The following is a 9,833-nucleotide window of genomic DNA, read 5'->3' as shown; positions in this document are numbered from 1 at the left end:
TGATGTTCTTATCTAATTCTGGACTCATCTTGTCACTAAACCTGCCCAGAAAACCCCTCATTCTTGGATCAATCTAACCACTGCTTTCTATGCTCCAACATCTATGACTGAATTAGAGAAAATAATACCTTTGTCAGGACCAGTACCACAACAAGTTCATGGTCTATAGCCTCATCTGGGGTCTTCAGAACTGCTAGGAAGACTTTTTACGTATACCTATTCAGCCTCATCTATTATTGATTTTCCATGGTAGCTCTTTCAAATATTCACCACTCATCTCAAGCTATATTTCCCCATTCAAGCAGATTCTCTCACGTTTTACTTCACTGTTAGATTTGACTTTCTAGCTCTATACTTGCATGTGACTGTGTGTGTGTGTGTGTGCGTGTGTGTGTGTGTGAGCGCACACCTGTACACCTTTTTCTTTCCCTCCCCTTCCATATGCATCTAGTTCTTAGGGTTTTGTTCAAAGTAAATAATTCCACTGGATTCTATGTTTAGAAATTTCATGTCCTTCATTATCCTCAACGCAGGTAGAATAATATTAGACAGTAAGAAGGACCCCCCCATTTTAACCAAAGAGGAAGATGAATATAGATATATGTGTGTCAAAGGTTTGGTGGAAAGAAGTTGAGAGAGCTTTCATCTAACTTCTGTTCTTTAATATCTCCAACTTTTCTTCCATTGTCCTTTTTTTCCCTATTGAACCCTTCTTGGTAAACTCATCCCTGGATCAACTTAACTGTCTGTTGCTTCCACTCTTACACCTGAGCACAGTTGGAAAAAAATATCACACAGCTGTGTAGACTGGTATCATTTATAAATTCATGACCTCTCATCTATAAATTCATGACCTCTCACCTCATTTGAACCCTCAATGTTACCTAGACATTCTGTGTTCACTAATGACATCTTTCCCTCAAGCTCCAAATTGGCTATTTCAAACTTCCTTTTCAACTACCTCCCCACTTACTCAACAGATGACACTGTCTGCTACTTCACATAGAAAACAGAAGTCAAATGAAAGCTCCCTCCAGCAAAAATGAGACAATTGTTAACTCCAGGGAAAACGAAAAGTTGTACAAGAAAGGAAATTAAATTATAATATACTATTTAGTTTAGAAGTAAATATTCCTGACAGTGTAAAACTGTGATATAGCTATATTTGAAGAATTGAGGGAAGGTAACTGGTCATTATCTTCCATGTTAGGGACTCAATAGATGGTACATAATATTGGCTAATTAAGAAGTGAAACTATGAGCATATTATTTGTAAACATGAAGATAAATAAGGGCACCCGAGTGGCACAGTCAGTTAGGCATCCAACTCTTGATTTTGGCTCAGGTCTTGATCTTAGGGTCATGAGATCAAGCCCTGCATGGGGCTCTGAGCTCAGCGGAGAGTCTTCTTGAGATTTTCTTGAGAGAGAGAGAGAGAGAGAGAGAGAGAGAGAGAGATAAATAACAGAAGAAACAGCTTAAAAAGTTCAAAGTTATTTTTAGGAAGAAGGACTCAGGAAGAGGGAGCAGAGGACCGCTGTTTTATGTTAATAAGTCTTGTAGTATTATATAACTATTACTTTGAAAAAATATTTAAAAAGTTGAGGTGAACTCTTGTGTGGCACCTCAGAGGAAGTAGGCTGCTTTAGGATGAAGCTGAACATTGCTTTTCCAGCTCCTGGCTGCCAGAAACTCTGAAGTGGACAATGAATACAAACTTCATACCTTTTATGAGAAGCATATAACCACAGAAGTTGCTGATGATGCTCTGGGTGAAGAAGGGTTATATGGTGTGAATCAGTGGTGGCAATGACAAATAAGACTTCCTCATAAAACAGGGTGTCTTGTCCCATGGCCATGTCCACCTGCTGCTGAGTAAGGGCCATTCCTGCTACAGATCAAGGAGGACTAGAGGAAGAAAGAAAAAATCTATTTGGGGTTGCACTGTGGGTGCCAATCTCAGTGTTCTTAAATTGACCATTGTAAAAAAGGGGACAAAGGATATTCCTGGACTCATTGATACTACTGTGCCTCATCACCTGGGGCCCAAAAGACCTAGCAGAATCTGCAAACTTTTCAGTCTCTCTAAAGATGATGTCTACCAGTATGTTGTGAGAAGGCCCCTAAACAAAGAAGGTAAGAAACCTAGAACCAAAGCACCCAAGATTCTGCATCTTGTTATTCCACATATCCTCCAACACAAATGTCTATGCATTGCTCTGAAGAAACAGCATACTAAGAAAAACAAGGAAGAAGCTGCAGAATATCATGAACGTTGGGCTAAGAGAATGAAGGAGGCCAAAGAAAAATGCCAGGAACAGATTGCCAAGAGATGGAGGCTGTCCTCTCTGAGAGCTTCTACCTCTAAGTCCAAGTCCAGTCAAAAATGAGATTTTTCCAAGAGTAACAAATAAATATCAGATATCAGAAAAAATAAGGTGCAGAGAAATGAGGAGGTATGATTCATGGTAATGGGTTTGCGGTGAATGTATCTTTTTGATAGGCATATCAACTTTAACTTAGAAAAGTTTCCACTACCTTTTACTCACGGCTGAAGCTCACCTACTTTATGATTTCCCTCTGATAGAACACTTGGCAGAAACTGTTTTCTAAAAAGAACTGGCTCCTTTAAATAGATCACAGTGGGTGTACAGAGCAGTTTCAGAACCTTGGATAGGAAATGTCACTACATAGCTTCTTTGGCCACCAAAAGCCCATGGTTGGAGACAGTTTTCCGGTTAGGTTCTTTTTCAACATTTGGGTCAGGAACCACAGAGACCTTCTTCCTGGGTCTGGTATTCTCTTCTTGGGCCTTATATTTGTTACTTTATACTTTTAGCAAACACTGCCAAAATAGGAGATCCTTTTGTATCTGGTTCACACAGGACCAAACTTAAAAAAAAAAAAGATAGCTATTGAGCATTTAAGGTGTGTCAGACACTGACACTTATAGAGCAAGTCTGTGAGAGCAGTATATATTCACAAGGGAAAGATGGGGATGTAATAAAGAGGGTACCCAAGGTAATGCAAAGTGCTATATTGGGATTCATAACCTTAGCTCCCTGTGACTCTATCTCTTCCATACTCTGTGACCTTAAGCATGTCACTTCCCCATGCTAGTTCTAAATTTCCTCCTCTATAGAATGGGAAGGTAGACTAAATAATTTTCAAACTTTAGGATGCACTGGAATTACTTGGGGTGCTTGTTACAAAGGCAGATTCCTGTAGCATCACCTCCAAAAGTTACTGAATTAATTAGATTCTCTGGAATTTGGAGGGGGGTGCTGAAATAGGTATTTTTAACAAGCTCCTTTGGTGGTTCTGATACATGTGGATCTCGAACCATGACTGAATGAATGAATTCTAGACTCCATGCTCTTTTCCGGCTTTAACATTTTATGACCTAGTATCCAGGTGGCAATGATAAGGATGTGATTGAAAGGGGAAGCAGGGGTTGAAAAAGATTTCTCTCATTCATTAAGTCACTGAATCAGGAAATGTTTAAGTGCCTATTATGTACCTGTTGAAGAGCTATTATCTGGTTTTTCTGTATATGTTTTATTTTTGGTGATTTGGGAAGGAATTGGGAAATAAAGAATGGCGTCTTTTAATATCTGGACCAGTGCTTAGTGATGTGCACATTTAGAAATTAATGTAAGAGGTGATAAGATTATTCACAATAGCTAAAAAGTGAAAATGACCCAAATGTCCATCAACTGACGAATAAACAAATTGTGGTATATATTTATAATGCAATATTATTCATCAATAAAAAAAGGAATGCAATACTGATACTTTCTACAAAATAGGTGAGATTTGAAAACATTATGCTAAGTGAAGGAAACCAGATACAGAATGCCATGTATTATATGTATTATATAATTCCATTCATATGAAGTGCTCAGAATAGGAAAATCAATAGAGACAGTAATATTAGTGATTGTCTAGGACCGAGTTTGGGGAATGGAGTTGGATCAATGGGGAGTAACTTTTAATTGATACAAGGATTCTTTTTGGAGTGATAAAAATGTCTAAAATTGATGGAATTGATGGTTGAGCAAATCTGTGAATATACTAAAAACCATTGACTTGTACACTTTAAATGGGTGAATTATATAGTATGTCACCCATATCCCAATTATATATATATTTTATATATAATATGAAGATGTAACATTACTTGTTGCCTGTTCATCAAGTTGGAAGAAAGTATACCAACTCTTAATATGAGTGGAAAATCAAACTCATGTTTGTTTTATCGGTCTCTTCTTTAGGCACACACATTTTAAATCACTCTGTGCTCCCCATTTCAAATGGGTTTTAGGGGTCCATCTTGTGGGCTTTAGTTGGATACTCTGAAACAATTTGTTAGCTGATAGTATGTAAATCTTTTTTGCATTTGCTTTAATTAAATTTAAGCATCTTTGTCCATTAACCAACCACAGCAGCTGGTATGGTTGCTTTTGGCCTTGCCTGCTTTTATGGTGGCATAAATAGTGGCAGTGTGTATGCCTTGAAAAGAGATATCAAAATAAATAGAACGCCCCTAATGCATTATTTGGGCAGAGAATAGTGTATTTTAGATTGAATAAAATATTCCAAGTATGTTCTTAAATTCTTTCTTCCCAGGGTACCAATCAATACCCCTATGACCACCTCAGGAAGAGTTTGGGTATTTTTACCTTCCATTCTTTATTCTGGAATATAAGTTTTAGTGTCATGGGAGATGACCATTGTTTCTCTATTTTAGAATGTATCAACTCTTAAGATAATGGCTTCTCTTTTTCATCTTTGTGTTCCCAGCAATTAGCCAGTGTGTGGCACCTATTGAGTTCTTACTGGATGTTTGTATAATAAAAGACTGTCTTCTGCAATGTTTCTCGTGGGCATCTAGAGAGGCCCTAGCTAGTCTTCTTCACGCAAATAGGATTCTGGGCTTGCCTCTGGATCCCTGTGTTCCTGAAGTGAATGTGCAGATTCAGCTCCTTGCTATATAAACACAGGCATGCAGCACATGAATTTTCAAATACCTAAATATTAATCTCATGCCAAAACCTATTAACTAATAGCTGGTCTATAAACCATGTGAAAAGATTAGAAGCATATATGGAAGTGTCCTCCCCATCACAAACCATTGCAGAATACAGATTGAAATTTAATCTAATTTTGCTCAGTTTCAACTCTACTATCATTTTTATTAGTCTTCACAGTAAAAGCTATTCAGGGGGCCCACACAGCAGTGAAAAGATTGGCTTAGCCACTTATGGCCCAGCATTTCTAAATGGCTTAGAACCTTCTTAATAAAGATCATAATTTGAACCTTTTGCTCTTTTTGCTTCTGAAAATTGGAACAAAGTAAAATCATATGTCTTGGGACTAATCAGAAATCAAAGCCCAGAAACCCACTTGCTTGATTTTGGAGAGCACATGCAAGTTGTTGGTTATATTTGGAGATGCATAATTGAAAATACTTTTACATTTGTATGGCACTTCAAAATTTGTGTAGTCCTTATATAGCGAATATTTCATTTGAGCCTCAGAACAGCCCTTCAAGATAAACCAGAGCATGGTGCTAAAATCGTAGGGTTCAAAGGCATTTAAAAGCAAGTAGTTTAACTGCCCAGCCCACTTGGCAGGTGCCAAAACTGAGACACATAGAAGGTCACTGGTTGGCTCAAGGTGGTACTGCAGGTTTTCCTATGTGAGACATTCACATTATAAATGTCTAATGACACTCAGAGATAGAAAATGTCACTGAAATCACTGTAGTGCTCAAGGTTGGCAGGAAGGATTAGAATCCGAAAGTCCCTGCCTTGCGGTCCTAAGCACAGACTTCTCTCTCCCTCAGTACGTTTTATACACATCAGTTTGACTTTTTCCTATCATTGACTTTACTATAATCCTCTAAATATATATACCTCCTGCGACCTCCAAAGCAGTTAAACTCCCGTCAGTGGACATAAAATTTCTTGGTCTGACAATCTTACTTTTATGTTGCCTTCAGTATTTCAGGTTGCCTGAGGTGCCATATTGATTAAGCTACATTCTGGAGAACTAAATATATGTAGAATATTATATGGCTCCCCTACTGAACACAAAACTGTAAATTAATGGATCTCTCTTGTTGACATCGTAAAGTATGCAGACCTGAAGTACAACTGTAATATTCCTTGCAGGACCATGTATTTTACTTGTAATGTCTATAAAATGAATGGTTGTTCAAATGTAGAAGCTATGACAAAACACGGATGTTCATATAGGAGGTGACACAATGGAAGAAAGATTACAGTGAGGACGTGTAAAGTGAGAGGCCAAAAGGGCTGGGGGAAGAAAATAATAAAATGGACTAGTGGCAGGGCAACTTTCCACTGTGGAGGTCACAGCAAAATTCAATCAGTACATCAATCCTGAATATGGTTAGAGGTGATATAAACATATTTTGCTTTGTTTTTCAATTGGCGTTTTGTGGTTTTCTGTGTTATCAGGTATAACTGAAGCCGTGCTAGAAGAGTAGAGCCAGGCAGTTGGGGAGATTAATTAGAAATGCTGCACATCACAAGGCATTTGTAAATGGGGAGTTAGAGGAAGATTCTGATACAAATGATGCTGAAAGTAGCACAGAATGTACTCTAGTTTGAGAAAAGTGTCTAAAGTAGGTATTGGTACACATATATTTTTCCTTCTTGCTCTTTTGGCTCCTCCCTCCAAATCTCCTCAGTAGATTTTTCTGCCTTTAATATACTCCCCTTTCTCCCACCCCCACTAAGTTTCAATAAACAAGTTTCTCAGGTCAGTACTTTGAGAGATGTTGCTTAAATTAGTCTAAATTTCCAATGTTTCCAGCTCCTCCTGTTCTGAAATTATTGCTACTAAACTAAACTGCTGTTGGGACTGTGAAATTTCATCTCCTGCAGTAGCCAGCTGCCAGATCACAAAAAAACTTATCTGAACACCCACAAGAATTTTCTTTGGGCTGTAAAGTCAAACATCTTAGTTATCATGTAAGCATTAATTTTTAATGCTTTAATTTGACCCAAAGCATTTTGTTGTCTGTAATGGGCTTCCCACTTCTTTTGCTTTGGAAAAATCTGGAGTCTAAGTCTAAGCATTTTTCCTTTAATTCTAAAAGCAATTTTCTGTGCTTTTCTCTTAAGTAGGACTGAAAACATTTGACTAAGAACCTTGAGCACCTCTTCTTTTTTTAGTTGCTGTTCTCTTCACTCCTGAGTTAATCCTTCTTAGGTTGTTGAAAAACAGCTCCCCAATTCGGAACACAGTGAAGGGAAGGACAGCATCCTTTCAGTCTCATAAGCCTTGTCATGTGAGAGGATCAGAGCCCTTTAAAAATGTCCTTGGGGCACCTAGGTGGTACAGTTGGTTAAGCATCTGGCTCTTGGTTTTGGCTCAGGTCCTGATCTCAGGGTTGTGAGACTGAGCCCCGCCTTGGGCTCCACACTCAGCATGGAGTCTTCTTAGATTCTCTCTCCCTCTCCCTCTGCTCTCCCCCCTTCTTTAAAAAAATAAATAAATCTTAAAAAAATACAATAAAATGTGGTGTCCCTGAAAGGACTTGAAATCAATGTTTAGGGCAGCAATACTCTATTACAGGAATGCACCACTTATTAGCTCTATGATTCTGGGCAAGTCACTTAACTACTGTGAGCCTGCCTCAGTTACTATCTATGCACAGTGAGGAATAATGGTATTTACCTTGAAGGGTTGTTGTGGGATTAAATGAGGTAGTGCATATAAAGGATTTAGAACAGCAGCTGGCCTTCTAGCATCTCATTAGCAATCTTCTATTACGACCACCACCGCAGATGCCCAGGCCTAACCCCAGAAGAGATTTTGACTCAGTAGGCCTGGAGCTGTGATATAGTCATGTGAATTTTAAACAAAGGTTCTTGGGGATTCTGATGGCCGTCTATTAAGAACTGCTATAGGCAGTGATTCTCAAACTTTCATGTATGTTAAAATCACCAGGGGGAAGGAAACTTATTATAAAATGAAACTCTAAACCCCACCTCTAGAAATTGTGCTACTACTCTAGATATGGTGGAAGGGTCCAGGAATGTGCATTTTAATTAGAACTCTAGGTGATTTGAATGCAGGTGGTCTGCAAGGGCACTGTTTGGGAAACATTGCTATAGGGGAATCATATTAGCACCCTGTTATGGACTGAATGTTTATGTCTCCTTCCCACCCAATTCATAAGTTGAAACCCTAACCCCAGTGTGATGGTAATGGGAGGTGGGGATTTTGGGAACTAATCAGGTTTAGGTGATTTCTAAGGGTAGTGATAGGGGCCCCATGATGGGATTAATGCCCTTATGAGAAGGGGTAGAAAGATAAGAGCTCTAGTGAGTACACACATACACACACACACACACACACACACACACACACACACACATACATATACACACACTCTCACTCTCTTCACCATGTGAGGACACAGGGAGAAGGTCATTGTCCGTAAGCCAAGAAGAGGATACTCTCACCAGAAACCTAATCTGCTGGCACCTTGATGTGGGACTTGTCAGCCTCTAGTACTCTGATAATTAAATTACTGTTGTTTAAACCACCTGGTCTATGGTAGATTTTAGTAGTAGCCCAAGCCAACTAAGACACATACCTCTTCTTCACTGCATTTTCCTATAGCAATAATCTTTTAAGCTTGCCAAGGTATTATTTTTAAAGACGATTTTATTTATTTATTTTAGAAAGAGAGAGAAGGGGGCAAGGCAGAGGGAGAGAGAGTGAATCTCAAGCAGACTCCCCACTGAGCATGGAGCCCAACACAGGGCTCCCCCCAGGACCCTGAGGTCATGACCTCAGCTGAAACCAAGAGTCGGTTAACTGACTAAGCCACCCAGGCGCCCCACCAATACACTACTGAAATGACCCACACCACACAGGTAGTGCTGCTGACTCACTTGCAGTGGAACAAAAGGCACAAGCTATAAAGTATTTTTTCAGTCACAGGAATTAGCACAGAAATGCATCCTCTAACCAAGGGCATATAATTGTAAGCTGACTGCAGGGGGTGTAGTCTGTAGCCAAAGAATGAAAGAAGCCAATTAACCGTGTGGGAAGAGAATGTCTGACAATAGAAATTATACCTTTGACCCTGGGTTCATTAGCATTGTGCCCTAATCAGTTGAGCTTACCAGCCAAACAGCCAGGAGAAAACCATAGGAAAAAGGAAGCAGGATTACTTAGAGTTTATAGTAGCCATTCATTATGTGACTCGTGCTTAATGAGCCTGGTGACTTTTTTTCAGTGACAAAATGTTTTATTTGATTCCTTTGAAATATGTTTCCATTCTATCATACCTGAAAAGAGAAAAATGAGGGCTTTGAGGAATTTTGAATCCTCATTTGTCCTTTGCCCATGCCGCACAATACCTGGCTCTCCACTTATTGTAGGAATGAAACTTTCCATTCATAGTGATTTCTAGGTCTCTACAGTATTTTGAAAACCCACTAACTGCAAAGTTCCACATGGTTTAATACCTGCCCCCTACACACACATACCCTGCTTATGCTTCTTGTCTTCTCTACTTCTTCAGCCCTGTTTCTTTTCAAGTCAGTGGTACCCCTGAACTTTCTGACAAATGTGTAAAAGGCAGCAGTTTGTGGAGTTCTTTATCCTCTACTTGTAAATTCTTGTGGTTTAGGCCATATCCAGGATCAGACCTTGTGTTAGTGCTAGGAATTGAAAATAAGGGAAAAGCATTTTTCAAAGTCCATCTTTTTGAAATGCAGCAAAAATCTTCAGTCTTATACTTACTTCTGGAACTTAGAAACCTAAATTATCTTAGATCCTCATAA

At 39.0% G+C, this 9,833-nt stretch overlaps 1 pseudogene; it reads left to right on the top strand.

Moving 5' to 3' along the window:
* Window positions 1-1,650: 1,650 nt before the first annotated feature.
* LOC121106232 lies at window positions 1,651-2,390 on the top strand (annotated as a pseudogene).
* Window positions 2,391-9,833: the final 7,443 nt, after the last annotated feature.

Source organism: Ursus maritimus, assembly GCF_017311325.1.
Source record: "Ursus maritimus isolate PB19 chromosome X unlocalized genomic scaffold, ASM1731132v1 scaffold_X1, whole genome shotgun sequence".
In the NCBI taxonomy this organism is placed as follows: domain Eukaryota; kingdom Metazoa; phylum Chordata; class Mammalia; order Carnivora; family Ursidae; genus Ursus; species Ursus maritimus.
This window is presented reverse-complemented; position numbering and strand designations above follow the sequence as displayed.